General features: G+C 39.6%; 1 pseudogene; it reads left to right on the forward strand.

The window, feature by feature from the left end:
* The first annotated feature begins 1 nt into the window (after position 1).
* LOC105037060 (uncharacterized) lies at positions 2 to 2,848 on the forward strand (annotated as a pseudogene).
* Positions 2,849 to 6,488: the final 3,640 nt, after the last annotated feature.

Genomic DNA, 6,488 nt, shown 5'->3' on the forward strand with positions numbered 1-6,488 from the left:
AATGAAGAAGGAAAAGCATAAAGGAGAAAATAAAGAATTACTGAAAGAATATTACGTGAGGTAAGTGGTACTGATGATGAAAGAATAATACACAAGGTAAGTGGATAAGGTTAAGTCCATCTACTGATTGTGTGGTGGCATTTGCAATGTGCTTTCTTAAAGAAAACAGTATCAAATTGTACCCCACGAGTTAGGTATGCTGTCTCCAATCTAATTTTATTAGATATATCCATACTTGTTGAACAAGTTTTGGTAGTGAGGGAATCTCTATGGTTAAATATTTAATCTGATTTTCGATTAGATCTAGCTTGCGACCATGGTAAACTTTCATATATAGCAAAAAAATTTAAAGATTAAATTTCTTTTATTAAGTACAATAAAAATCCTACATTATAAAAATTATGCCTTATTTGTTATCCACACACATCAAATATACATATACACATCAAATATATATATATATATATATATATATATATATATATATATATATATATATATATATATATATATATAATAATCCTACATTATAAAAATTGTCTTATTTGTTATCTACACACATCAAATATACATATACACATCAAATACACACACACACACACACACATATATATATAAGAATAAGAAACATCAAAATAAAAACATCGAATGTGATCATATGGAGATAAGATTCTCTCAAAACCTTTATCCATGTCTCTAATTGCGTTAGCATTTTTTTTAGAGATAGAGACAAAATGATTTATCCATACTTATTATCTAGATTTAAATATTTAAATATGGATCATTACAGACTCTAACATAGAATCTCTAATTATTAAATAAAGAGATGAAATTATTAAAATAAATTTCTAATGCCCAAAGGTATTAAAATCACACTTTCTATATATCACTATGAATAAGTATTAGTTGTTTCTAGAGTGATTTTGATATACTAATAATGAGAGCTATTTTTTAATAAATAATGTAGAATGGCATGCTAAGTAGAGTAGATCAAAGTGCTAGCTCGGGATTCAAAACAAACAATAAATAAATCAACAAATAATAGAAGTAAAAAATTTAGATATGAAAAATAAATTTATTCAAAAAAACTAAAGCCCAAATAATTAGTTTGGCTCCTCTCACATAAAATCAAACACTTTCTTTTGGAATGCAAGAGAAAAATATTACCATCTCCTAGTAAAAAATAAAAATATCACTAAAATTTGGCAAAAGTAGACAAATAGCCTCTCAACTTTTTCAAATTGTATTCCGATGCTCCTCAACTAAAAATGTTATAGTTGATATCTTTTGACTCATAATATATGGGCTACAAAATCCTACCATCAATTCTCACCGTTAGTTTGGTAACGTGACTTTATTTTAATCTCTAAAATCATTCAAAATTAATATTTTAATATTTTTTAATCTTTATTTTAATCGATGGCTGGACTGAGGAACCGAGGGTAAAGAAACTTTTTTGGGTTCGACAATGATGTGCACCATCAATGGCTGCGTTGTCAGCCCAGCATTGGAGTCGACCTCGAAATAGGTGGCAAGAGGATGATTGAGGAGGAGCTCTCCATCTCGATCCTCCTCATCGAGTGGGTTCGCAAGGCTGTCGGTGAGGCCGAGTTCCCTCCGATCTCCTCGCAGCTGAGTCCCCTTCGAGTGCACTGAGATGGGCCGCCAGGCCGACCTTCTCGCGGACATGCTTCGCACCGTCGTCCGCCACCTCTCCACCATCACCACCCCCTATGAGCATCCCGCCCTCCGCATCACTGGTGAGGCCTACAAGGCCCTCGACCATGCCCTCTCCCTCACATGCCACTGCCACTGCTCTGGGGTTCTCTGCCGCATTGTCTCCATCACCATTGGCTCCACCGACTTCTACAGGACCATCACCCTCCTTGAAGCCTCACTCGGCAACCTCTGTTGGCTCTTCTCTGTCTACTTCTCCTCCGATGATCCCTCCGACATCGCCACCGGTGGCCTCATCCTGAGCCTGCCGCCCATCGCCTCCATCGATCCCATCCTATCCTAGGTCTGGTCCTGCATTGTCGCTGTCCAAATGGTTGCCTGGCCCTCCAACCGTGTTGAAGTCGCCACCTCTCTCACCAACCTCACCCTCGATAGTGGCCGCAATAAGAAGATCATCATTAATGAGGGCGGCATGCCGCCCCTCCTTTTCCTCCTTCGTGATGGTGCTGCCTCTCTCGACGGTTAGATCGCTGCCCCCAGCCCCCTCGCCAACCTCGCCGCAGACCATGACCTCATCTCCCTCATCGTCGCCGACCTTGCCATTCCCATCGTCGTCCAGGTCTTCGCTGACACCCCTGATCACCCGCATGGCCCAACACGACCTCATCGCTCGGGAGGCATTCACCCAGAAGAACACCATCCACCCTCTCATCTCCATCCTCTCTTCCAAGGTCCCGCTGAACGACCCCTGCCTCCATTCGAAGAAGACCGGCAGCATCCCCTCCCTTGTCCGTATCAATTGCGACATCACATCCTCCAGTTCCAATTCCAACAATCTGCCCGATGCCAAAGTCTTCTCGACCTCTCGCAACCACCACCACACCTACTACTACTACCACCATCACCATCACAAGGATTGGAGGGAAGGAGAGCCCAGAGGTGAAGCTCCAGCTCGAGGTTGCGTGCATGGAGGCTCTATGGATGCTCTCCCGAAACTGCATTTCCAACAGTCGCAAGATCGCCTAGACCAAGGGGCTACTCTGCATCTCCAAGCTCATCGAGCTGGAGACTGACGAGCTTCAACTCAATTGCCTGATGATCGTGACAGAAATTACCGTTCGATGCTGACCTCCGTCGCTCGGCCTTCAAGATGAACCCTTTGGCTGCCTAGTCCATTTGTGGAGTAGCTCTGAGAGCAGATGAGCATTTTACCCTTCCAACTATCAGTTAAAAAAATATTAAAAAATATTAAAATATTATTTTCAGATGATTTTAAGGATTCAAATAAAGCAACGTCGGCAAACTAACAGTGAGAATTGACGGAAGGACTTCGTAGCTCATATATTACGAGTTCAGGGACATCAACTGTAGCATTTTTAGTTGGAGGCATCGGAGCACAAATTGAAAAAATTAAGATGCTATTTGCATATTTTTGTCCTAAAATTTAAGTATCCTGCTTTAATCGTAAAATAAATTCAAATATATTATGCTTAATGCTGGATCTAGTTAAATTAGATTCATACAAAAAGATAAACCATTCCGACTAGAAATGAAATAAGAAATAAAAATAAATTAGAAAATAAAATCCTCATATAATAAGACAACCAATGGCCTTTCGACAAATAGCCAGATCAAAAACATATAACCGAAACGATTTGATCTGCAGAAGAGCCTATGGTAGCCCCATCTCCATCAAGACCTCACCAATCTGTGAAGTGAGTAGACTTTCTAGGTCCTTGTTTCCCTGTCCATCTAGGCAACGTTTGTTGTGGGCTCCACCTGACCGGGTTGAGGGTCACTTGTTCTGGCCGGCTGAAACCACGTAATCCGAGCCAGTGGGCCACAGCTTGACAATTAAACAGTGCAAGAGATGAGACATGACTTCCACCTACATCTTGGTATTGATGACACTAATATAAATGCAAGAAGTTTCAAGTTTCCAACCTCCCATCCCCGTCTACCCGAAGACTCTATGCGTCATTAATATCCTCCCATCTTGTCGGGAGGAAAGTCAGAAATTATCCCATGCCAAAGAAAGGGTTGGAATATCATAAACCAATCATGCTAGTCACATATCAAGCAAGCAGTTATTTCCAATAGCTCAACTATATGCATTTATTTTTATTTTGAAATTGCAATTGCACGCAACCGGTCTGTTACACACACACACACACACACACACACATATATATATATATATATATATATATATATATATATATATATATATATATATATATATATATATATATCATTCATATACAATTTAAGATGTTATTTGCAGCCATCACCGAGTAGCTGGTTGGATGATAAATAGCAAGAGACTAGAGTTTTGGTTCCTTTTAGTATTATCTTATATAGAATAGATAGCCACCGATAGATTATGGTATGTTAAGTGAAAACTTGAGAACCAAATGCACCTAAGTCGTAAAAGGATGTGGCTTGAGTTCCCCGCTTAATCTCTTCTCCTTTGCAAATGGCGGTCAACGGTGTCGTTGTAATGGGGTTATATTTTGTGTGTCGTTTTTTGAGAAAAGGAGCTGCAGAATCCTGACTTTAAGTTGTGTCATTATAGGATTACTTCAGCCATCTTAATGTACAATGTCAACGACCAAAGAAAAGCAATGTGCTTCATTAGTTTAATTAGCAATTATGTTTCATATGCTTTCTATATTCACCCTTTAGGTGATAGAGCAAGTGATCATATAGATACACAAACGCGCGCACGCACACACATACTTACATACTAACATATAAGAATACATGAAATGCACCTAAGATGTTGGAAACATCAGTTTTGCATATTGTATTGGAAAGAGGAAAAAGAATAATTGTTGCATACTAGGCCAAGGACAAGTGAATTTAAGTATTTTCAACCATCAGATATTCCTACAAAATCTAGGATGATTGTTAAGTGATTTACTCTCTATTCCAGTTGATCTAATCCTAAACAACTACATATTTTTGCTGTTGGTTATTCATGTGGCTATTCACCCAAAAAAATGTTTTCTGTGCAGCAAATTTTGACAGCTTTGTGGTCTTACAGAGTAGACCATCTAAGTTGCTGTAATATATAGCAATTACCCAGCAAAGTCTTTCTATGAATGTATCATTAGAAGAAAGGTGCATTGTTGTTATTTCCACTGCAAGTTGTTAATTAGATGTTTAAAATGTAGATAGCATTGCATTTGTCTATAGCATCATATCAGAATATTGCTCACTCTAGAATATATTATTTTATCCAAAACTGACCATTACAATCCTGCTAATAGAATTATGGATCCATGAGAAAAATGTTTGATCGAGAAGACACTTTTCATAGCTTCTAGTATAGAGCTCGATTAATTCAAAGCAAACAGAACTGCTCATAGCTGACTTGTGGATACTATGCCCCTGTCACGGTATGATTTTTTTGGTAAGCACACGGTCTTCATGATTGACGAACAAAACAATAAGTCTTCAGTTGGTTAGGTGTTTGACTCATGGATGATATAAAATGTCGAGCCAGTCATAAGTAGTGAGTTCGGTGGAGGAAGGTGCCCACGATCTTCTCCGCTTTTCGCGGAAGTCTTGGAAGAGGTATCATTTATTCTTGGATCTTTCACTATGTATGCATGCATTAGAGAAAGAGAGACATATAGACTAGGCTTTTTTCAATGAAATCTAGAGCTAAATCCGGTCGCCTTCACTTCCAGCAGAGATGCTATTAGTCGTCAAAACGTGCCGTTTGGGAGAAGGAAAACTAAAAAACATAATTGATGGATCGGATGGGATGGGACGCAGCGCCCAGGGGCGTGCCCATCCTACAGTTTGAAAAAACGAACACTCTCCTAGCGCCATGCCGGAGTTTAAAATATTTCATCAAATGTTTCTCCCAATGCTACGTTTGATCTGAAAAGAAAATAAATAAATATTTCACTAAATACTGGGATGCACATATCCCATCCATCATGACGGTCTCAAAACATCACTTTCCCAATACTATTGTTGGACCCTGTTTAGTCCGTCCAATGATGTGTCTAATTTTCGAAGGCATGACAGATACTTAGCGTCATGATCTAGCAGTTCAAGGCATGTAATCTGAGCAACATCATGTGATTCAAACGGTATCATAGATATTAGCACCTAGCCAATCACCATACGAGATCGATCATGCGGTAATATCTACATCATGGGATCTTCACCGATCCCATACCATTCTCATCCTGACTTCCTACAAGTCATCCTCTAGATCGGACGTTCTCGAAAACATCTGGAGCATGGATCTCGTTGGGTCGGTATTCTGCTACGTAGATCTACGATCCCTCCAGACGTGAGTGGTAGACCCCGTAGAAGCCTGCTAACACCCATTTTTCTAACTCTGACAGCTACTATTCTAACTCCGACAGTGTTTATTACCCTGGCTCTGATAGCCATGACCCCAACACTGACGGATGCCAATTGTCTGGCAGACTCTCTCCTGCAAAAAGAGAGACAAAAGAAAAAACAAGGAGATTTTTTTTTTCTTCTTAATTCGAGACTCTCGTTCCCATCTTCTTTCTCTACTATTCTCCCTCTCCAGCTGTCACTAATTTAACCATCGGAAGATCCCCCGCTAAAAAACCCCTACCTCGTTCTTAGATGGTTGAACTTTCTTTACAGATGCTCAAGTCTGATTGATGCTTGCCTGCTCTAGTGAGTCACTTGGTCCGGGCTACCGGGCCTAGCTCACCTGCCATATTGATCCAGCTAGAGAGGAGCAACAATAATATTCTTTTCAGATCTTAAAAGTTAAAAAATAAAATCATTGATTGTCGGGACCCATATCCATG

This window comes from Elaeis guineensis, chromosome 12, assembly GCF_000442705.2.
Source record: "Elaeis guineensis isolate ETL-2024a chromosome 12, EG11, whole genome shotgun sequence".
Taxonomy (NCBI): domain Eukaryota; kingdom Viridiplantae; phylum Streptophyta; class Magnoliopsida; order Arecales; family Arecaceae; genus Elaeis; species Elaeis guineensis.